Raw genomic sequence first — 24,550 nt, 5'->3', positions numbered from 1 at the left:
AAAACTTTTCGTTCATTCATTCAGCTAACATTGGTTAAACCCTCAATGTGCCAGGGACGGAGGTAGGCGCTGGGGATATGGATGTGAGCTGAAGGAGGACTTGCCTTCTGCCTTCGTGTAGTGAAAAACACAAATGGAGCAATGATCTGAATGTGGCCTGAGTGCCATGAGAGGGGGCACCCGGGGCAGTGATTGGACGGAGAGGGCACACCCGGCCCAGAGGTGGAGCTTCGGGAAGGCTGCCCAGATAACCCAATACTCTGATAGGCAGTGAAGGAATCCCCATGTCCCAAGGTAGGGTGCAGCGTGCTATAGACCACATGTTTATTCCTCTCTGAAGCCTGATGTTGACATACTAACCCCCAGGGGCTCCTGCATGGCTCAGTCGGTTAAGCATCCCACACTTGATTTTGGCTCAGGTCAAGATCTCCAGGTCATGAGATCGAGCCCTGTGATGGGCTCTGTGCTCAGCGGGAAGTCTGCTTGTTCCTTGTCCCTCTGCTCTTCCCCGTCCCCATCTCTTTCTATCAAATAAATAAATAAAATATTTTAGAAGAAGAAGGAGGAGGAGGAGGAGGAGGAGAAAAGGAGAAGGAGGAGGAGAAGGAGAAGGAGAAGAAGTCCTTACCCCCAGTATGATGGTTCTAGGAGGTGAGTAGGTCACGAAGATGATACCCTCCCAAATGGGATTGGTGTCCTTATAAAAGAGACCCCAGAGAGGTCCCTTCCCTTCTGTTCTGCCCTGTGAGGACACATCAAGAAGACAGCACCTGGACTGTCTCTGACCAGACGCTGAATTTGCCAGTGCCTCCATCTTGGGTGTCCCAGGGTCTAGACCTGTGGAAAGCAAATGTTTGTTGTTTAAAAATGGTATTTTTAGTATAGCAGCCAGAACCAGCTGAGACGGAAATCAAATGAGGTCATCTTTGTGAGTACATTTTGCAAAGTGGAAATGCAAGGTGCAGTGGCCAGCCGCTGTCCCCACAGCCTCCGGCTGCTTCTGTAAACCAGCCGTGATTCTGATGGGGCAAGAGGCCTCTGTTTTCCACATTGGTGAGCACAAAGAGCCTCGGACCGTGACACTGACACAGGTCCTTGGTTGCCGTAGTCTCTTGTACTCCCGTATGCCGTTCACTAAACAGGGCACAGAGTCTTTCTCGCTCTAAGGCCAGTGGCCAAGGTCCAAGATGCTGCTGGGGACACATTGCCCCTGCCAGCCTGGCCTGACCATGCTGCCGGCCAGGTGGGGCTTGTGAGACCAGTGCCCTTAATTTGTTCTGACGTCCAGCCACGGAGAGCGCCAATCCTCCAGGGAGTATGGAGAGCTTGTCCTGTCCCCCATTATCCACTGGAACCAAGGGTGAAGGCCAGAGCTCTGTCCTTCTCCTGCAGCCACCACCCTGGGTGGGTTGCTCGGAACACTGGCCCCAACTTCCCAGTCCCCATGTGTCTTTCTGTGTCACAGTCTATCATCACTAAGAGTCTCTTTCTACCAGGAAAGCCCTGCCATCCCTCCTGGGAGTCCCTCTATGTGTTCTTCTGGTCCCTGGACAAGGAAACCCAGACTTGTCAGCCAGGCCCACTGTCTCCTGCTCCTGGCCAGCTGCCTCGTCTCCTGCCATTTGTTCTACTCAAAGCCAATTCTGACCATTTGTTCCCACCAGGCCCCAAATGGGACCCCATACCACCTCCTGCATATAACTCCTGCCAATCTCTTAAATCTTTGTTAAATTGTCACTTCCTCCAAGAAGCCTACCGGAAACTGCCAGCCTTCTGCCCCTCGTGAGATCCCACAGATATGTATCTTCTACTAATCTTGCTGTATCAATGTGGCCACTCGCTGCCCTCCTTTATCACACCACACCCTGGGTATCCTGGGGAGTCTTTGGTGAAATGGAGACTGCAACTTATTGGGAGAGACGTTATGCAACAAGAAGGGTCCATATTGGCAACAAAAGTTTTATTCATCTTGCAGACGCCTAACTCTGAAGACCCCGCAAGGGCCACAGCTCCCTGCACGGCCCCTGCCAGGTGTGGGCAGAGCTGGGATCAGATGCTCTTGCTGAGGGAGCCCAGTCTCTGAATGAGAGGCAAAAGGGAGAAAGGTCTATGGAATCTGATGGATGCGGTGACTCTCCTAAAGAGATAGAATCTGCCTTTCTTCGTGGAAAATGCTTCTGCAGAGTCCAGTTCCCACAAAAGGTCCAGGGAAACCCAACCGGCCGCATGAATTCAGGGATTCCCCCGAATGCTGGTTCTGTGGCCCAAAAACTTTGGGAAATAATTATTTGAACCCAATTTACTGGGTTTCTTTTCAGCAGACTCCTTCAGGTCCTCAGGAGAATGAATGCATTGCAAATCTCCAAGAGGGAAGGAAGTATGAATACTAATGATGTTTACCTGGCCGCAGCATCTGATTCTGAGGAATACCTCTCAATGTCTTCTAGAATCACTGTTTCACGGAACACAGTTCAGAAAATGCTGCCCTAAAGATATTTATGAATTTAAGAATTTCCAAAGGGTCATATCTCCTAATAGCTAGATCTTTTAGAGAATTTTATTGATACTATTTCTTTTTTTTTAATTTTTATTTATTTATGATAGTTACACACACAGAGAGAGAGAGAGAGAGGCAGAGACACAGGCAGAGGGAGAAGCAGGCTCCATGCACCGGGAACCCGATGTGGGATTCGATCCTGGGTCTCCAGGATCGCGCCCTGGGCCAAAGGCAGGCGCCAAACCACCGCGCCACCCAGGGATCCCGATATTATTTCTTAATACATCATGGAGAATCTGCTTTTACGGAGGCAGTTCTGTTTTTTGTTGATGCCGTGAACCATGTATTCCTGTTTCCCTCATTACCATGGTTACCAGGGAGCTCAGAACTGAGCCCTGGCCCACATCCAGCTACTACCCAGGCTTCTGGAGGAGAATTTCTGTCTACTTATGTTTCCTTGTTACCATCTTATCTCTTCTCTTTTCATTTTCTCTGTCATGATTCCCTTGTTTATTTGTTGTAACCTTATTTTACTGATATGTCAAAACCCTTTTGAAAAAGAAGCAAGATGAGGACAACCTGGGTGGCTCATTTGTTTGAGCATCCAACTCTTGATTGCAACACAGGGTGTGATCTCAGGGTTATGGGATCCCGCATGGGGCTTTGGGCTCAGCGGGGAGTCCACTTGAGAGTCTCTCCCTCCGCCTACCACCACTCAAAACATAAATAAATAAATCTTTTTTTGAGAGGCAAGATGTGCATAAATCACTGTAAACAACTATAGTATTGTTAGCAATAATGACGACAAAAACACTTTGATTCCAAAGAAGAGGTGACTCTCCTTTGAGAGATATTAAGGACAAGCTCTTTTTGGATCAGGAAAAGAGGACCCAAGATGGGTTTCTTCCTGGGCTTAATTCTCACGTTTAAGTGTTTCTAGTCTTCAAAGTCAGAAGAAATGTCTGCTTCCCTCCCCCACTCCCTTGAGAAACTGAAACAAAACCACCCTCGAGATCAAATAGATTACGTTAATGACATAGAGAAGAGAGGATGGTCTGTGCCCACTCCCTGAGCTCCCCAGACAACAGGCTTTTGTGCTCAAGGGAGAGACGGGGGGACGGGGGGCACTTGACAAGTTGCATCCACTGGACAGAGTATGCTGGGCTGACACTCCTGCCCTCCAAGACTCTGTAAGTTGAGTGGACCGAGGGCCATTGATTCTCGGCCACTGCCCCCGCCACTGAGGACCCCTGCCTGCTCAACTCCTGGGGCCTTTTGAGGACCCAAAGGAGAAGTTGAGTCTTCAGATGGCCCTACCTTATTTGAATGTTCTTTCTCTAGACAAACTCAATCTAATCCTCTTCCCTTCCGACAACCTGACTGTGACGTGACATACGTATGGTAATAACTCTTTTGCCTGCCCATCTTTCCTGAGCTGGAGCTGCAGACTGTCACCTACAGAGCCCCTTGTCCCCATCTTTGGACAATAGCCATGTTCTTCCTCATAGCGATTCCCTCACGAGTGGTCACCCAGGAGGAGACCACCGGCTGCCTATATACCTTTAGAGTTCTCTTTGGAGGCCATGAGCCCCTGGCGGGGGGGAACAGAACCAACTGTCTCTCTCTTCCATGGTGCACACACCCTTTCCCCCAGACACTGAAGGGCACTGCTGGCAAGAAGAGCCATGGATATGAAGACAGCTGTATGCATGAAGCTGGGGAAGGTATCACCCAGACCCTGATGGACAGTAAAAACTGCCCGAACCAGGTCTTCCCTCTCTGAGCCTATAAACACACCTGATGCCACATCATTCTCAATCTCCTTGGCAGTGCATCCCAGCAGGTGTGGGCTCGCTAAAGACTAGAACTCGTGGAATTCATGAATTTGTGTCTCTGCCAGTGCCTGCCTCTGAGTATGATCTAATGAAACAGGAGGAAAGATAATAAAAATAAAAAAATTTAAAAAAAGGAAGAGAGAGCAAGGCCTTCAGAGTTTGGGGAGGTCAGACATTTTAGTCATGACCTCCATCAGTCTTCATAAAACCCTGAAATGTTTGGATGTTATCATTAATCCATCTTAGAAAGGAGGACATGAAGCTCATCTAGAAAAGAACCAGTTGAGTTGGGACCACCCTCCAGACATTTCCATGGCCCTGGCTCTCCAGCTGTACCCAGGGCCAACCAGGAGTTTCAGCTTCATCCCAGAAGCAGTGGACCTTGAAATCTTTTTGAAAACTTGTGAGTTGAGTTTGCAAAGCAGTGTTCAAATCAGAATAGGGATTTTCCACCATAGAATTGGCCACAGCCCCAACTGGACCCCAAAGACATACGCTTAAAGCAATCATATTTATTGGACACTTAAATCAGAAAAATCTAGAAAACAGGGATGCCTGGGTGACTCAGTGGTTGAGCATCTGCCTTTGGCTTAGGTAGTGATCCCAAGTACCTGGGATTGAGGCCCCCATCGGGCTCTCCACTGGGAGTCTGCATCTCCCTCTCCCTGTGTCTCTGCCTCTCTTTCTGTGTCTCTCATGAATACATAAAATCTTTTTTTTAAAAAAAGAAAAATCTAGAAAACAGAGATTTTTTCCCCCATTCTTCTCTACACTTAGAGTAGAGTCCTTCTGGAAAGCCCAGACCTCATTCCACAGGCATCTTCAATTCTCCTGGGGAAAAGAGGAAAGGAAGTTCAAGCCTATCGGCCAGGGCAGCTCACTTCAGGATAACAAGGCCTCATCAGGCCGCCATGGGCATGCACCGAGAAGACCCCTGAGGCCACAGACACCACCCCCTGCCCACTGGGCACCAGCATCCCGACGGGAAGTTGGAATAGAAATAAAGTACTCACAGGTTCACCACGTGCAATGAGAGGTTTACATGGGGGCCGTGAAAGTTTGGCTAACCCTTGGTTGTAAAAACTGCAAAGGGCTTTATTTGTGGCTGTCCCTTCAGTGGGTGTCTGCTCCAGGGAAAAAAGCAAATCTTTGTGAGGGACCTATTGGTTCCTGTGTACGACTTACTTGGCTCAAAAGAAAAAAAAAAAAGTCGTTTAAACGATTTAATTGGCCTAATTTGTGTTCTTAAAAAATGAAAATGCAAAAACTGAGATTTTATGGGCAGTGTTACATTTTTAATGGGCAAGTATCCCAGGCCGGTACTTTTAATTGGAAAATGTCAAACAGCTGGTTGTTTTTGGCTCAGAAATAAGAATACCTACCATTTGCTGGAGGGCCACAATTCACGAAGTACCTCGTGTCAGTCGTGGTGCTTGCTGCTAGCATGTGCTGAGATTAAATGGCGATGTCCGTATTCATCTTCCGTATTCATCTTCACTCCGCTGTGTTCCAAAGGTGGCTTGAGACAACTGGTAGCCTTGCTGGTACAACCCACGGGTGTGAGGCCTTGCTGACATAAGCTCTATTCCAGAAGGTGCGGCCAGGAACTGGGAGCATTCCCACCACTGAGACTTTTCCCAAACATAGCATTTGCGCCTTCCTACCGCGATTATCTTAAAAGGCCTGGAAATTCAGGCTAGTCCCACACTTCTTGGCCATTGCTGGAGCATGAAGGACCCTGTTACCTCGCCTGAAGCTGGGTACGCTGGGACAAGTGTGGAGCTGGGGGCAGGGGCGCCCCAGTGTCCCCTCCTTGGCCAGCATTCTCCTCGATGCCTTAGGCCACGTCTTTGTCCTCCCTGAGCTTTCGTTTCTTCATGGGCAGAGACTGAACCCTGCCAGGTCCAGTTCTCAGCATCACTCCAGGGCTGCTGTGAGATCATGCGAGAGAAAGGCATTACCGTGCTGTTGTCGTCCGAGACCTCCATGTCAGGAGGCCTGGCTACCAACTGCAGCTCCATCTCTTGCTGTGAAACCTTGGACAGGTTATTTCTTCCTTCTCAGCCTTTATGCCCACATCTGTAAGACAAAGGTGGTGAAGGCCGATGTTCTTGGTCAGTGGACCTCGAGTGTAGCCTTCAGACGAGCACGAGATGAGGAGCTTATATTCAGTGCTAGAATATAAATCAATACCCTCCCCTCCTCATTGAGAAAGTCTTGCTGTGAAAAAGAAAAAGAAGAAAGAAAGAAAGAAAGAAAGAAAGAAAGAAAGAAAGAGAGGAAGGAAGGAAGAGAAACAAGGAAAAAAGCCAGCTAACCTAGACAGTAGGCCACAACGATTCCAACGACATTCTTATCCTACTTACAAGATACACAGGGACCTAGGAAATGGGTTTGATTCAGAATTATTGCTATCCAGGTGGGGCCACTGTTCTAATTAGCCAACAGGGCTTCGTGGGGGACTTCACATAGCCCAGCAGGGCTTCAGGTCACCACAGTGGTCCCTGCCCACTTCCAAACTTGAAACTGCCCAGAAGCTTCCAAACTTGGCAGAGAGACGAGGCACGAGCAAAAGTTTATCAAGAACGGGCCAGACCTCTAGCTGAGGGACTGGCAGCAAGCAGCCCTACACGAGGCCCATCGGTAGAGGAGCCATGGAGAGGAAGTTCACTGAGATGGCACAAGTAGGGAGGGCTTTCTAGATGACGTGGCATTCTCACCAGGGTCGTTAGAGTTAACATGCCGCTAAGTTAAATTTGGACAGGTCCAGGAACACAGTGCCTCACACACATTACCCTTGAGCTCATTTTTCCATAATCTAGAAATGAGTTCTGGGACTCATTTGTGGGAGACCAGCCAACTTTCTCAGGCAGCTGATCTAGACTTCCGACGTATAGTTCGATTCCCGTGAACACCTTGATACCCTTGTGTATATACCTCCATAGGCAAGCATCAATGTACACATCTACATGGATGTACGCTAGCATCTCTGCAGGGGGGATCCCAACTGTTGTTTTCCGTGATGCCTCTGCCCCCGCAGCCACGTTCTCAGCTGGGACTCAGACCTGCTCGTGAAACACAAACCTGTTCTCGTGTGTCGTCAGCTCCATCCCCTCTGTGCTCAGTTTGCTGTGACAACTGGAAAGTGAGATGCACAATCGGCCCCTTTGTTCATTTTCCACACTTCACTGTAAAGAACAAGAAATTATTAGGGAAAATATGGGGGTGTATAGGCTGGGAAACTCATTTCTCCCCTGTAGCTCAAAATTTTGCAATTTGAGGGTATTTGTCATATTTTCAATCACCTGATGATAATTGGCTAGGGCCGTATCTGCCTGCATGGTAATCTTATTTCGCCTTCTGGGGTACAGGCATGAACTTTCTTTCTCCTTGTCTCTGAATTTCTTTTCATCTGTCTGTCCTTTGGTGGACTATTCTTTTTTCCGTCTTTATGGTTTTTCTACGCAATCCGTTGACCACATGATTGCTTAAATTTAACTTCCAACTTTCAAACTGCTGTGCATGTGTCTGCTTGCGTGTGTGTGGCTTCCGCCCCACCCCCGCCTAGAAAGGAAATATTCCCATGGGAAAAGATAAGTGTGAAACAAGGGTGGCTAGGGTCCTATCTTTGAGGTGTCCAGACTCATACAAAGAACTTTTTAACGAATTGTTTTTCCTCAAAAAAGGAAGACATGTGTAGTCTCTCCCCCAGAGGGTTCTGAATTCTTGGCTAAGGAGGCTAGAAAGAGAACGCTTCCAACTCTTCTCCCTTCAAATCCGAAATCTTTGAAAGCTATGCAAGGATAAAGCAATGTTTTCTTGTAAATTTTGTGACAAGAAGTCTAGACTTTTTGAATCTGAGACACATTTGAGCTTACGAAAGGGGCGAATCGCCTTGGGTTTTCGGGGGCCATTCTAGAATGCTTGGGAAGGGCTCCCTTTATTCCTGGCCCGCCTTTGATGCCACATGACCTTTGACTCTGATCAATGCATCCTCCTCCTGGAGCAGCAGACAGGAGATGAACTCTCTCAGCGCCCAGAGGAAGAGCGGGCAGTTTGGCCCTGACCTCTCGCCCTGGCCCTAACCTCACTGATAATTGAGTTTTCCATCCGTGCTCATCAGCAGGGTCGAAACACAAAGAAATAAGCCCCTCCTGACTCTGTCGTTGCCCAGATGAAACCTCGAGCCAAATCTGTTCAGCTCACACCGATATCCGGCGCGGGAACGCACACGAGGGGCCGTGTATCGGGGGGCCCGGCTCCCCCATTCCAGCCTGGGCCTCCTGGCACTCCCACATCCCTGCTCCAGGCTGTGTGGCTCCCACAGCCTTTGCTCCTCCTCACGGAGAGCTGAGAGACAGAGACAGAGACAGAGACGGGGGGGGTGGGCCTCATCTCCTTGAAAGATTGCACAGCCACCTACAACACCTGGCCCCTTGGGGCCTTCTGTAAAAGTGTGTTTCCCAGACTCTCCTTGAAGATGAAAATTTTAAGACAATTTAGAAGAAATTTTCTCCACCTCACCTTCGATCTTCGTAAAAGTTCTTATTTTAGAATAAAGTGAGCGATCAATAGGCTTCTTCGGAGCACTTCCAACCCTAGATTTGCCCTCCTGGAGGAAGCTGTGGATGGCTAGCTTCACGGCCACGGCTGGCTGCATTGGACATGGTAGGTGCTGGCTGGGGACACAGGGACACACGGGTCTGTCTGCAGCTTGCGGCTCCCCTGGGACTGGTTTGAGGGGAGTCAGGGGAGAGGCCCTCCCTGTGTTGCTTGTGAATAATAACCACCTCATCAGCGTGATGCTTTCCCACCTTGCAGTTTGCACAGTCTCCTCTGACCCCCCACAGCCCCACCGAGGGAACTGAATGACATCCCAAGACACCGAAGGGCTGCAAGCTTCTCGGTCACCCAGGCCTGGAAAAGGTGAAGCAGAGAGTTGAAGCCAAGGTTGCAGATTCTGCGGCCCACGAACTCTCTGGAGCATCTCGATGCTGCAGGAGGAACACTCCAGGAATGCAGAAGAAGGAGGAGGCTTCCAGGCTCTGATAAACACCTAAGGAAACAGAAGCAAGATGGAGCAGCGATGGCCAGAGGAAGTGGTGGAGACCTGACTTCAGAGGATGGAGAGGCTGTGGCTGGAACTTCCTAGGAGAGGAAGGTCCTCCCCGGAACCTCAGGACGGAGCAGCACAGAAAGAGCGAACCAAGAATGGTGGAGGGAGAAGTCAGCTCAGGGACAGTGGCCAGGCTGGTCAGTGGATGCCACAGTCCGGCAGTCCCGACGGTGAAGCACTTAGAGATGGAGGGAGGCACCAGGTGTGTAGGGCCTTTGCTGTCGGGCCAGGAGTTGGGGCTTTCTTCCAGACCCTCCTGGAGTAACTACTGCAGAGCTATGATATGTGTGTGGCATTAATACAATGAGAATATTTTCCCATTTGGAAACTGAAAAGTGAAAAACCTCATCCGAAACAATGCCTGGTCCCTGGGCCTGCCAGTGGTCTTCCCAAAGCTGGGACCTATCGGCATAAAGAACTCCTTGCCCTCATTGCTACCTGCCCTCCTGCCTGGGTGGTATGAAGCTCCCGAGGCCCTCCCTAGACCTCCAACCTCTGAAGTCCCTGTGCTGCCTGTTTGGAGGTAGAGGGTCTGGAAGTGAGGCAAGAAACTGTATTTTTACCCAGTGCCCACAGGTGGTTATTGGCCGTGGACACGTAAAAAGAAGAAACACAACCATAAAAACCACCCAGGGCACTGGCAAATAACAGGGCACCTCCTGGAAAGACTGAGACAGTAGGTCTGGTGGCGGGGGAACCAAGGATCGGGATTTTTAACAAAAGCTGAGATAGAATTAGGGTAGGCCAAGAGGTGGGTCATGCAAGTGTAGGGTTAGATCCTTTCTTTATTTAAAAGTTTGCTCTGTTGCTCATCATAGGTATGTTTGCACTTATTTGTTTTGTTTGTTTGGTAAACGTATTTTACTTAAATTCACTTAGTTAACATAGAGCCTACCATTAGCTTCAGATGCAGAGTTCAGTTATCCATCTGTTGTATAAAACACCCAGTGCGGGACACCTGGGTGGCTCAGCGGTTGGGCGCCTGCTTTCGGCTCAGGTCGTGATCCCAAGATCCAGAATCGAATCCCGCATCGGGCTCCCTGTGAGGAGCTTGCTTCTCCCTCTGCCTTGTCTCTGCCTCTCTCTCAGGCTTTGTCTCTCATAAATAAATTAATAAATTAATTAATTAATAAAACACCCAGTGCTCATCACATCACGTGCTCTCCTCAATGCCCATCACCTAGTGACCCCATCCCACCCCTGCCCTCCCCTCCAACGACCCATGGTTTGTCTCCTCTGATTTCAGCTTGTATTATTTTTTCCTCTCTTCCCCATGATCCTCTGTTTTGTTTCTTAAATTCCACATATGAATGAGATCATATAATAATTGTCTTTCTCTGATTTATTTCACTTAGCATAATTCCCTCCCATTCTTTTTTTTTGAATTCCCTCCCATTCTATCCACATTGATGTAAATGGTAATTCATCCTTTCTTTTTTTTTTTTTAAGATTTTATTTATTCATGAGAGACACAGAGAGAGAAAGAGAAGCAGAGACACAGACAGAGGGAGAAGCAGGCTCCCTGCAGGGAGCCCGACGTGGGATTCGATCCCAGGTCTCAAGGATCATACCCTGGACTGAAGGCAGCGCTAACCCGCTGGGCCACTGAGGCTGCCCGAATTCATCCTTTCTGATGGCTGAGTAAGATTCTATAGTGTATATACACCACATCTTCTTTATCCATTTATCTGTTGATGGACATCTGGGCTCTTTCCATAGTTTGGTTATTGTGGACATTGCTGCTATAAACAATGGGGTGCAAGTGCCCTTTCGGATCACAATGTTTGTGCCCTTTGTGCTAATTTATGATATTCTCTATCTCAGTGACTGACTTTTTTGGCCCTCCTTAAATTTTGCACCCAAAATGAGTTCCTCACTCTCCTCACCTGATCCTAGCCCTGAACAAAAGCCCCGGGTGGTCCTGAGTCCAATCACTGGCACCACCTTCCAGGTTCTTCCCTACACTCTGGCCTCATAGGCCTCCACTCTTCACATTTTCTATGGCCTCAGCAATAGACACAGGCTCTGCACCCCTACTGCACCCACTCTGAGGATTAGCTCTCAACTGGACCTTTGGACCTGCTGTCCTACAAAGTCCTTATTTCCTCTGGGATCCTCACTCCCCCTGGTCAACTCCTCCTCCAGGGTCACCATGGCCTTCTTCCTGTACACAGCACTAGAAGCCCTGCAACATACTCTCCCATTTAAATCACTGACCCCCCAACACCTCCAGAGGAGAATAGTTTTTGCACACACCTCCACGATAGGACTATCTCACCATCCCAGGATTTCTCTGTGCCTGTGAGCCCTGGTTCAGAAAAAGAAAACAACCGTAGATTCCCTCACACCTAGAACATATGCTGGCACTCAGGATTTTGATGAATGAATGAATGAATGAATGAATGAATGAATGAAAGTCAAAGTGCAATGGGATGAGCATAGACTTTGGTCTCACAATACAAACTTGAGCTTGAATCCATATCCACCACTGACTACCCTAGTGCTCCTGACAGAGACTTAGAATCTCCAGGCTCTATTTCTTTATCTGTGAAATGGGCCTGATAAAGCCACCCTTCAGGGTTGTAAAAATCACAAGTACCTGGAACACAGTAATGGATGTTGCATAAACTTAGAAAATACTAGGGATCAGAGAGTAGATCTTCCACTCTAACCATCTTCTGGTGCTCTGAGGGGTGTGCACTAGTATCCTCTGAGGCTGGCTGTTGTGGTTCTTGTATCATGCCTGAGTTTGGTTTGATGGGTGATTAATAATGAGCAAGACTTAGGTGAGAATTGGTCCCCAAATCAACTATATGGTTTGCACAATCTAAAGCCAGACATAGGAAAGAATTAATGTGGGTCTTTGTTGGATTGCACTGATTTACCCCAAATTTCAGGATCATCATCTGGTGCCTGTGCTTGTGTGTGGTGGCACTCTGCTAGGGAGACTCCTATATACCATCACAGATAGAGTCTCCCAAAGTCCCTTGAAGGCCTTAAATGTCACAAAAAAAGATCTTACTCTGGAGTAGATTTATCCTGACCCTCCCCATATTAGTAGAGTTTTCTAGAGAAACAGATGTAGGGTGGAGAGAGAGAGAGAGAAAGAATTTAAGAAACTGGAAAAAAAAAAGAAAGAAAGAAAGAAAAGAAAGAAAGAAAGAAAGAAAGAAAAGAAAGAAAGAAAGAAAGAAAGAAAGAAAGAAAGAAAGAAAGAAAGAAAGAAAGAAAGAAAGAAAGAAAGAAAGAAAGAAACTGGCTCATGTGATCATAGGTGATGACAAGTCCATAATTTGTAAGGCAAGCTGGAGGCTGGAGACCCAGTAAAGAGTTGATGCTGCCTTCTTGAGTCCAAAGACAATCTCAACACAGACTTCCCTCTTCTTTGGGGATCTCATTCTTTTTATTAATACCTTCAACAGACTGGATGAGGCCCACCCACATTACAGAGGGTGATCTGTTTTATTCAGTGTCCTGGTTTCAACGCTAATCTCCTCTAAAAAATATTTCCCCAGTGACATTTAGACTGGTGTTCAGCCAATCAACTGGGCACCATAACCCAGCCACATTGACACATCAAAGTAACCATTATACTCCCCAAGTTTACAGCATGAAATGAAATCAGCGCATGAGATAATCAACATGTAACTAAACAGAAGCAATCATGGGAAAGCACTTTGTGCGGGTGGCAGGGAGGATCCCACATGCAAAGGTACCACTGGGGTAAGGGTTGTGACCAGTCTGCTGCTGGAGAACAACCAAAAGTCACCAGGTGCTCATCCAAAAAATCCCTGAGTTATCCCTTCAAAGACTAATTCATTCACCAAACATTGTTGACCCTCCAAAGTACTAGCCACCTCTCTAGGCTCTAGGGTAAAGATACGGATCTGACAATGGACCTCAGGACCTCACAGTCCAGGGTGGAGGCAGACACCCAAGAGACAAGTGCTATGACAGTAAAGTATGTCAAAAAGGAAAGGCAGGGGATCCCTGGGTGGCGCAGCGGTTTGGCGCCTGCCTTTGGCCCAGGGCGCGATCCTGGAGACCCGGGATCGAGTCCCACGTCGGGCTCCCGGTGCATGGAGCCTGCTTCTCCCTCTGCCTGTGTCTCTGCCTCTCTCTCTCTCACTGTGTGCCTATCATAAATAAATAAAAATTAAAAAAATATTAAAAAAAAAAAAAAAAAAAAGGAAAGGCAGGTATAAGCACCTCCACTCGCGGAGGATGTGATGGTGTTTGTGGGGATAAAGAGCTAGCACCAAACATAGTGATCCTCACTAGGGAGATGAATAAGGAGAATTTGATGGGGCACAATGTGAAATTTTTTACAGCATTTAGGAGCAAAGAACTAGGTGTATGCACAACATTAGTTTTTTTTTTTTTAATGTAATGTGGAATGGGGGAAAGAAGTAAGAAGCAAAACAGTGGATGGCATGGTGGCATTTACATGATCTCAAAATACACTACACAGAGCAACATACTTTAGAGAGATGCATGTGATTTCAGGGGTACACAGCAGATGCCTTGGGACATGAAGAGAGGGGGATGGAACGAGGACGAGTGAGTACATCAGCGTGAAGAGGAGCCTGGCAGGGACCAGTGAGGGATGTTGAAGACTATGAGGGACTCAAGCCTCTGCACTGAGTTCCAGAGAATCCCCACAGCAACCACCATGGGTGAAAAATCATGATGAGAGAGATTTCACAGCCTGGTTGTAATGACTTGATCATTACAAGTCATTGGTCAACGCCTGTCTTCCCTTCCAGGCCAGAGGTTGGCATACTACAGCCCATGAGCCAAATCCAACCCACCATCTGTTTGTGTAAATAAAGTCTTACTGGCATACGGCCACGCTCATTCATTCGCAGAGCGCCCATGGCTGCTTCCACGTTACAATGGCGGCTTCTGGAACTGCAACCGAGACTGGGCAGCCTGCAAGGGTATTTACCAAGTGGTCCTTTCAGAAAAAGTTTGCCCACTCCATTCCAGATTAAAAGCTCATGGCCAGGGCCAAGGATAGAGAACAGAGGACTCCACAGATGGTGACATATATATGTATATATATATATGGTGATCAAACACTAGACAAGAGGGGCTCCTGGGTGGCTCAGTGGTTGAGCATCTGCCTTTGGCTCAGATCATGATCCCGGGGTCCTGGGTTCGAGTTCCGCATTGGGCTCCCCATGGGGAGCCTGCTTCTCCCTCTGTCTGTGTCTCTGCCTCTCATGAATAAATGAATAAAATCTTTAAGACAAAACAAAACCAAAACACCAGACAAGTGCAGGAGCATCTCAAGATCAGACTAGCAGACTCAGAGGGCAGGTGAGGGCCACTCGGTTCTTCATGAGCACTGGGCCTTTGTCCCTGGCGCTCTTCTATGTGCACTACTCTCCAGCCTTGCTTTTCCTGGCTGTGCTTCTCATACCTCTCCCTGGAGGCCTCTCTGGTCCCCCACCCTCAGGTCAAGAAGCCCTGCTCTGTGCTGTCATATCATTCTGCGCTTCCTGATACTACACGACACTCTGGTGATGATTTGTTCAATGTTGAACTTCATTTCTTCACACGGGCAAGGGTCATGTCCTGCTCAATTCTAGATTCCCAGCAACTCCAGAATGTAATATGGGAAGAGCAAGGAATAAGATTCAAGGAAAATGCCAAAGGCTTGGAGTGCCCAAGAGAGTGGATGCTTTCACCCAAGGGGCAGGTGCTTAGTCCTGACTTCCTCATACAAAGAAGATGGTCTGCGCCAACAATTATTGACCTGGAGCTAGAAGGAGCCAGATCCAGGCCAACCCAAGTCCCTTCTGGAGGCTGTGCTACCTCGTTTGCATCTTTGTTCCTCAGTGAACCAAGACTGCACACAGAGCATAAAATGCAATATTATTGTTTTAAAGACTGGTAACCTGTCATCAGGAAGAGGGTCCCTAAATTTGGAGTGCTAGATCATCCCTGCCTCCATCCGTCTCCAACCTCCAGGCACTGTTCTAGGGGCTTTACATAAATTCATTCCTGGAATCCTCAGGACAACTCATGTTACAGATGAGGAATCTATGGCAGAGGGAAATCTAGCCTCTGTACCCTGGGGGATCCATCTTTTGAGCACCAGAGCCAGATTTATTTCCTGGGAGCCTGGTGACAGAGTTCAGGCCTTGGCCAATACTCTACACCACCTCTCCCCCAAGGTTGCTGGTGGACTTGTCACATTTGATGTTCAGGTCCTCATGTGTTCCTTCTAGCACCGTGTGGAGGGGCAGATAGGAAGAGGGATTCTTATCCCACGTAGCAGGTGAGAAATCAAAGAAGGTGGGTGCTCTGAGCAACATTCTGGACTCTTCCAGCTGCCTCTGCTACCAAACCCCAACACAGTGCACCCATGGCAAGAGGACAAGGCATTCTACATAGGAAATATTCACGGTGCACTAGGCCATGCCAGGTCCCACGCTAAGGATCCAGGAGACCAGAGAAAGAGCAAGGCTGACCAACCCTGGAGAGGGTACTGGGTCTGTGGACAGTAGGACATGGAGACACATTCTGTGACCAGGGGGAACGTCAAGGTGTGGGATCAATCCCTAGGTGTGATCATTTCCTTCTCGGATTATCAGGCCATCTTCCTGGAGGGGAGTGCACCTGCCAAGTCCTTGAACTGAGTCCGTGTTCCCACATTTTTTATTTTATTTTTTTCCCACATTTTTTACCCAGTAACCAATAAAAGGGTGCCTTGGGCTTCCTCTGCCTACAGAAGGAGCCTTTGCTCCAGGCTCCCTGACTTGGATTCAGCCTTGGCTCCCACTCCCAGCTCAGCCCAGAACGTCCCCATAGAATGTCTACTACACAGTGGCTCTGTCCCTGTCCAGCCCCATGACCTCCCTGAACGAGGCACACAGCGTCTGACCCCCAGGATCACACAGGAACCCCACTGGAATTCACAGGCTCTTCCCTCCAGGCCTCTTCTGGTGCCCCTCCCTGCTCAGCCGTGAGAGCTGGCCTGGCATCGGAGGGACCAGAAAGGACAGAACTGAAGGCAACCACGTGCCCCATGGAACCCCAGGCTTCCTTCCTCTCCGGGAAGTTGATGACTCGCTTGCCCGCCTTCTCCATCCTGTCCTTCTGTTCTTGAGGCTATTTTCCCAAAGGAACCTTTGGAGACTGTGCTTGGGGGGACTTGACGACTTCAAGGGTGACTTTCACTTGAGCAAATCTTGACTTCCTGACACACGAGGCGCCCGCATGAGGTGCGCTCTGATGAAGAGTACAAGTGACTTCTTTGACACAGGAAATGAACTCTGGCCAGTGCAGGAAAATGAGAATAGATGGAGAGAAATCTCCCTCCCAAATGTCCCAGGATCCCAAGGATCTGCCACAGTAGAACATGAAGCGGCTCTAGAACCGTGTCTCCATCAAGCTCCCACAGACACCTTCGGAGGATGTCCACGGGAAGATTGAAGCCAAGTGCCACCTACCAATGCTGGGGTCAGCCCGCTGGCTTCTCCTCCTCGTCTCCCTGAGCCCTCTTCTTCCTCAGCACGCCCTCAGGAGGGTTTAAAACTCAACTTCAAGTGAGATTCCCTCTCCTGGCTGTTGTCCCTGACTCGTCCGCTTGGCCTGTTCCTGCCTCTTGTCTCTTGTCACAAACCTTGGGCCCACTGACCTCTGGCCTCTTCATGCACCACCTACCCTGGCTTCTTTTGTACCCATTTATCTGATTGGCTGACCTCTGTCCATCCTCTAGGACTCTTGATAAGTCCTCGGCAGTGAGGGACCGAGCCCGCTTCAGCCTGAACCCTGGGCATACTGGACTGTCTGTTCTGCCTCTGACCAGGGAAGACCTCAGCCAGTCAGGCCTTGACCTTTGCAGGAATCAGCTGGCCTCCAGGCCAAACTGCCACAGACACCCAGCAGCCAAGGCGGCCTCACCATCTGCTCAGCAGTCACACAGACCCACGAGACTCCTCCGGAGACTCTTCGGGCTCCCATTCCTGACAATAATACAAGGACACTCACCTGTCTTACAGGTAATAGCACTTGCATCATTTAACAACAAAAACAGAATCTTTACCTTCCATCAACTGGATGATCTTCCTGTTGCCAAATATGATAAGGAAAGGAGCCCAAGGGAGCCCCTCGAGTGGGATCTCTGGGGTATGGACTAGAGATTCAACACTGAACAGAATGTGGACCACCCTCTGCCCAGCGGGCCTGGAACAGTGTGGTTGAGGGAATCCCTGTCCCCTGCTCTGCATTCCCATAGGACGCTGGTCGAACCTCAATCGCAACACCAATCAGTAGCTAAGATCTCATTAACTCTGTGCAAGGTGGTCTAGTCTGCTAGAATCTATTTTTTTAAAGGCAGGGAAGGTATCCTCACTCTTCCTTGCATTTATTCAGATATTCCCCCCCTCATATTCCCGTTGTTGCTTCATTTATTGAGCACCTACTCTGTACCCAGGCCCTGCCCCAGGCCCTAGGGACACAAAGATAAGTAAGATACAGTCCCTGAACTCAGGGCTCCCAGCCCAGGGACAGGTAAACAGATCATCAAACTTTATTTATTTTTAACGATTTTATTTACTTATTCATGAAAGACACAGAGAGAGAGAGGCAGAGACACGGGCAGAGGGAGAAGCAGGCTCCCTGCGGGGAGCCTGATGCAGAGCTTGATCCCAGGACCCCAGGATCACGACCTGAACCGAAGACAGACACTCAACCACTGAGCCACCCAGGCGTCCTGATCACTGAACTTTAATGTGACAAGTACAGTAGTAGAAAGATGCAGCAGGCAGTGGGAATTCAAAGGAAGAAGCTTTTCTCCTGCTTCAGGAGATCTAAGGATGCATCACACAGAGAAGAATCATTTTCACAGGGTTTTGAAGGACGAATAGGAGTTCTTTTGGCCAGAAAGGCAATGTTGTCATGGACACATAACCATCCTCATTAATGAAAGCTCAGCACTTCTCACCTAGAAAATGCTCAGGAACTGCGGCATCCTAACCAACGCAGACTGAGTGCTGGGACAGGGGAAGGAGGGCATTGTCCTCGCTCCTCTGCCTCAAACCTGGGGATACATTGGAATCCCTCGGGGTGTCTTAGAAAATACCAATGTTCCGTCCTCCCCTAGGGATCCCCACATCCTTGGCCTGAGACGAGATGCTCCCTGGTCATTAAAACTTTTACAAGCTCCCCGGGTGACTTCAATGCCCAGTCGTGGTCGAGAACCCCCGCTTTACACCAACGTTCCTCAAGCTTAAGTGTGCAAATTCATTCAGGGCATCTTGTTAAAATGCAGCTCCGGGGGTGACAGGTCTGGGGCGGGGCCCGAGAGCCTGCACTTCAAGCAAGTGGAGGTGATGCAGATGCTGCCGACACTAGGACCACACTTGGAGTAGCCAGTCTCTGAGGCTGAGCCCCCAGAGCAAAGTCAACACAGGCCCTTGCCTGCACCCCGGGGAGATGGTTCTGCTCCCCGAGAGCTAACCTTCAGTTCTGGATTTGGGGTTGGGGTGGGGGGAGGCTGTTTGTTGGTGTCTTGAGAGCTGGCACGGCATCCCCGTCCCAGCCAGCTGCCCGCCCGGCCGCACTCAAGGCCGGGGCACAGCCAAGGGGGCCCCGGGCGAGCCAGCTACATCCCAGGGCAGAGGGTGGCGGCGGCGGCTACGTTGGCAGGAGCTGCCTGCTGGGTAAACATTGTTCTGGGTTTTTTCTTTTTTTCTCTTCAAACAAGCCCTTCCCAGCGCCGGCCACATAACCCTAAACAATGCCTCTCTGTGCTGTTGACACAAAGGCACAAATGGTGTCATTCCAGCCCAGAGATAAAACTCTGATCCTCCCATAATGGGGGGCATTTCCTCTTGGGAAGGACACCAGCAAATCAGGAAATTCAACAAGCCCAGTCTAAACCCTGCCCTCCGGCTAGGCTCAGGTTTTTTGTTGTTTTGGGTGGATTTCTTTCTCCCCAAAGCTCTGCTTGTTTCATGTGCCTCCGTCAGCAGATATGTCAGCCGCAGACAATGGCCTCTTTCTGCAGACAATGGTCAGCGTGAGGAATGTCGCAGGAGGGCAGGGCTTGAGGAGGGACAATCAGCTTTCAGAATCCAGTGGCCGAGTGGGTGCTGCAGGGAGGGTCCTGCTGTCACCGGGGCAGCCTCCTCAAAGGCACCATTTATAGGACCCGGGGCCCGGGACAAACGGATGCTTGGGCAGCTCAGAACCAGAGGCCCCTGGCTCGGTGGCCACCGCCGCAGGCCGACCCCCGACCCCAGGCCCCGGGCTTTATCGGCCTCCCGGGGCGCCTGCAGCCAGGGCCCCTGCCATGCAGACTTTGTTTAATGAAAAAACAGTCACCCCCAAATTAGACCGAGGCCTGCTGTTCCCCACACTGCCCCTCCTGCAGTACCCAGCCCGGGCCTCCACTGGCCAGCTCTCCAGAAAAGAAAGGGCTTATTCATCCCCTAAGGTGGAAACTCGCTTTCTCCGGGGGGAAATTGTGTAACCGTTTTGTAGTGGAATTGACTACAGTCCTCAAGGTCTTCTGGAAAAAAAGAAAAACAGATAAGGGGGCGGAGGTTGGAGCCGGTGCTGGCAGTCTTCTCGTTAGATTTGCTCACTGCAGAACAATTTTTCTGACAGAGGCCACAGGCCCAAACATCCCTGGATTTCAAGGACCCTCCCTGCAATCGGAAAATGAGAAAGGAACTCTTTGGCAGATAGCCATGCACGCATGCCCTCCTCCACTCCTCCAGTGCGATGCCTAACACACAGTAGGTGCTCAGTAAACGTGTGTCGAGGGAATGAAACCTTTCGTAATATCGGATTCCATCGCTCCCTGTTTCAAAAAACCTTCAGTAGCTCCCTATTACCCGTAGTGTAAATTCATTTTTCTTGACCTGGTGGCCCAACGTGTCGCCTGGCTCCTCAAATACCTCTCCAACCTCACCATCCCCCCATTTGTCCCCAATACATACACCAACACACACACACACACACACACACACACACACACACACATGCTGCCCACTGCTTCTTGAACCAAACCATTGTTGTACGAGACCTTACGCCTTTGTCCCAGCTGTCCCCTAGCCCCCAGGCCCTTCCCAAGCTGCTCTAGAGACCTAGAGAGCTCCTCCCCCCATCAAGACTCGCCTCCAGGGTTTGCCCCGCCTCTTAAAAGCCATCACGGTGCTTCTGACTCTACCGCCTCGCTCTTGCACATGGCCCCTATGATTACATTTGCCACAGTGTCATATTTATCTATTCTGATCATATGTGGACTTCTTGAGAGCAGGGACTGCATCTCATTTAGCCCCATAGACCCAGTAACGTCCCAAGGCCTGGTCCATCGTGGGTTCTCAGTAAACAGGAAGCCATCCAGCCCTGATGTGGCCAGGACACTTCTCATCTTAGGGCTGAAAGTCCCACGTCCCAGCAGACAACCTAGTCCTAGGCAAACCAGATGGTTGGTCTTCCTTATCGCTGAGTGAGTAGTGAGTAAATAAATATCGGGTCTCCATTCGTTCATTCATTCATTCAACACGTGTAGAAAAATCTGTAAGTTGGGTCCCCCAGTCATCCAAATGCAGGGCGTATCTAAACAACCCAACATCTCTTCCAAACAATCCCACTACCCAGCGTTGCAAAAAAGAGGAGTCTTTGCTGTTGAATGAGCAGTAAGTCCATTATGCATCTTTCCGTGGCCCTTCCCGTGGCCCTGTTTGTCTTCCTGCCTGTCTCTCCAGGCAACCAGCCACACTGTTTATAAGGCATCTGTTGACATCTGCCTTCTGTCCCTGGATTTGCCCGGGGTCTTCCCAAGTCGGCTGTCCCCCAAACGGGTGGGCTCTCTAGACTCAAAGCCTCATAGATGAATTCTTACGTAAGATTTTAAGTCAAAAGGTGCACGCTGCAGCTCGGTTCCCAAAGCAGGCCCGAGCCCCAGGCCCTCAGAACAGGAGCCGTTGCAGCCAGGACCCATTTGTCTGCTCAGCCTCCCTCAGACCCTCAGGCAGCTTGAACCCATCTGTTTCCCAGTTCTAGGTCAAATCAAGCTGAGAAAGGATCAGGCTTCTTTGACCCGAGATGGCTGCGGCATCTGGCTGCCCCCTCCACCCCACCTCCTCCCCATCCTGGCCAAATGAGCCTTAATCCCCCTCCCCCCTTGGTGGGCTTTCAGGGACACCATGTCCCCCAGAGGATGGCTGCAGAGCTCCTGAGAAGTGTGACCCAATAGAAGCCACAGAGATGGACACATCTGGTTTGAATCCCAGCTCAGCCACGTAGCTGGGTGATCACAGGTAAGTTACCTAAGCTCTCTTGGGCCGCTTCATTTAACCGGGAAAATTCTTACGATCCACTTTGCAACATCATTATAAAGATGATAAGAGATTGACATGGCATCCAGTTCAATGTCTAGCACACAGTAGGCGCTTCAAAAGCTACTTCTCGCACCTTCAGGGAAGAAACAACCATTTGGAGTGAATCCATTCGGCACCTTGGGACCAAGCCCATCCTTTTTGGAATCTTATTCCTCTGAGTAAGGAAGAGAAGGCATCACGGGGCAGGGTCACCATGCTCTGCCCCTTCTAAAGTGTCCTTTCTCATAGGAGGAGGGCCCAAATGGGAGAAGCTGCCCCCAACCAAGATGGATAAAAGTCATAATCCTAGATTGGAACGTTCCAGAAAATCTTTGGTTGACAAAAGATGAGAAAAATAAATATCAACAGATGAATTTCTTTGTATTCCTTGCCCCCCAATTTACAACAGAAACATTAACATTTGCTAAAAATTGACTATAAAGCACAGCCTGGAGGCAAATATAAGGCATCTTTTTTTTTTTTAATATAAGGCATCTTAATGCTAATGTTTGGAGGTCCCACTTCAAAGAAGCAATAGTCTAAAATCCCTGTCGTTTCCCATGAAAAAAAAAATGATTTCTTTTCATCCAAGCTCCCTAGTTCTCCAGGAGACAAAGGCTACGAGTCGTGTGCATGACCACCCACCTTTTAAAATGCATGTATTTAACCAACCTGCTCCGTTCACATTGTGCACACTGCCTAAACCTGGCATTCAGGCAATCCCTAGCTCACTTCTCCATTTCTTCTCTCCATATAATCTTAATGCCCCTATTTATTTCTTGCTTGTTTCTATGAATGCTTTGACTTTTTATTAAATCAAAATTAATAGCTTTGCACCCTAAGAAACCAGGAATTGAGCTACAAAACTATGATATTTTTGAAATATCAGCCAAGGTTTTGGTTTTTTGGGCTGTTTTGTTTTGTTGTTTTCTCAGTGGTAGCCCTGAATTAATTACTTTAGGGAAATCTAAAGTAAGGCTGTCTGAGCTCACACATGTTTAATAAACATTGTGTGTATGAGCACACACAGGTACAAGAAGGGTGACTATCATAGGTCAAGAGTCGTGCAGTGGATGTAACACAGGGGAGCTTTATTATCGACAGCAGGTGCCTTCTATCATATTCTATGTTGTTGCAAGTCAGATTGGAGAAAGACTGGAAATTAACTGGGATAGCCATAATGACAACATCTGAAACTTCATTGTGCGTGAGGCGGTCATTTTTTCCCAGTTAGTCTTTTGAAATACTTGCTTTTGTTCCTCACTAATTTCTGGGTAATTGTCCACTTTGGAACTCTTACAGAGTGGGTAGGTATTTGAGAACCATGATGACCTATGACCTCTGACCCAAGGTGATCTTTACTGGGGGGATCCATGAAAGATTGATTTGAGCAGAGCTGAGTTAGACAAACAAGCCATTCACATAACTTTAAATCCGGAGGCAAATCAGGTAAAAATGTTAGCAACCTTAGTGGCCTGGAATTTCCTGCCCCCATAGTCGGGAATTAGGACAATACTGCTCCCAGTCTCTGAGAGTTATGATGAAGAAGTTTCTAGATCTTCCCCTTCAAGTGAACCCCTAGAACAATCCAATAGAGCATACTAGGTCCCATTAACATGTAAGTGGGCTTCTTGGCAAAAAGTTTTAAAAAGGAATCGAAAAGTGTGTCTTTTACCCAATTTAGAGCAATAATTCTAAATATTTCAATCACAGACACATTGAATCACACGAATATTCAATCGTTCTTCCAAGGAGCCTAAGTTCTAGGAAGACTTTCTATTAAACAAACTGCACTATTTTAATCTGTGCTCCCAGCCTTTAGTCATCAAAACACAGGAAATTAAACATCAGACTTTCTGGATCCCTGGGTGGCTCAGCGGTTTAGTGGCTGCCTTTGGCCCAGGCGTGATCCTGGAGTCCTGGGATCGAGTCCCACGTCAGGCTCCCTGCATGGAGCCTACTTCTCCCTCTGCCTGTGTCTCTTCCTCACTCTCTCTCTCTGTCTCTCATGAATGAATAAATAAAATCTTTAAGAAAAAAAAAAAAACATCGGGATTTCTGACAAGTCTGAGGTCCCAGGGTCTACCATGCACATAGGACAGGATCGCCCAGAGAAACTGGCTAGTGCTACGCTCTCCAGTGAGGGGGCCTGCATCAGGGTAGGACACCAGCTACATCTGGGCAGCAGTAGCAAGCATTCTAGGCTGCACTTACCGCCTTTCCAGAAACTCCAGTAGCTGCGTGGTGGCCCAGGCTGGGAGCTACTGACCCTGAGGCCTCACTCCCACTATCCTGAGCCCATTGACCAAGCCGAGGAAACAAAGTAGGTAGACAGGGAGGGTTTAGGAGGCCACCTGCAGGCTTCATGTTCATTTTCCCTGAGGTGTATTTATTGTAAAATGTAGAAAACAACAATAGCAACAAAAAAAAAAATTGATAACATTAATGAAAAAAAATTTTTAAGATTCATTTATTTATTTGAGAGAGAGAAAGAGAGAGCATGCACACTAGCAGGATACACAGAGAGAGAATCTCAAGCAAACCACGCTGAGCGTGGAGCCTTCTGTGGGCCTCAATCTCACAAGACTGAGATCATGACCTGAGCTGAAATCAAGGGTCAGATGCTTAACTGACTGAGCCACCCAGGTGCCCCAACGTTAATGAAAATTTTATTTATTGTTTTATATTTTTTTAAGATTTTATTTATTTATCTCAAAGAGAGAGAAAAAGAGCAAGAGCAGGGGGAGAGAGAAAAGGT

General features: G+C 48.7%; 1 long non-coding RNA gene across 2 annotated transcripts in view; it reads right to left on the bottom strand.

Moving 5' to 3' along the window:
- Positions 1-634: 634 nt before the first annotated feature.
- The window catches only part of LOC129510991 (uncharacterized), a 35,435-nt gene continuing 11,519 nt past the window's right edge, over positions 635-24,550 (bottom strand). Inside the window, exons 1-4 of one of the 2 annotated variants that reach the window (XR_008664728.1) lie at positions 8,857-8,981; positions 7,417-7,520; positions 5,715-6,411; positions 635-837 (exon numbers count right to left, since the gene is read on the bottom strand). This is a non-coding gene — a long non-coding RNA (uncharacterized LOC129510991). Of the gene's footprint in view, positions 838-5,714; positions 6,412-7,416; positions 7,521-8,856; positions 8,982-24,550 lie in introns of those variants that run through there. The other variant, XR_008664727.1, reaches the window with a different exon arrangement.

Source organism: Nyctereutes procyonoides, unplaced genomic scaffold (assembly GCF_905146905.1).
Source record: "Nyctereutes procyonoides isolate TBG_1078 unplaced genomic scaffold, NYPRO_anot_genome, whole genome shotgun sequence".
Taxonomy (NCBI): domain Eukaryota; kingdom Metazoa; phylum Chordata; class Mammalia; order Carnivora; family Canidae; genus Nyctereutes; species Nyctereutes procyonoides.
Note: the sequence above shows the minus strand (reverse complement) of the source record. Positions and strands in the feature narration are given on the sequence as shown.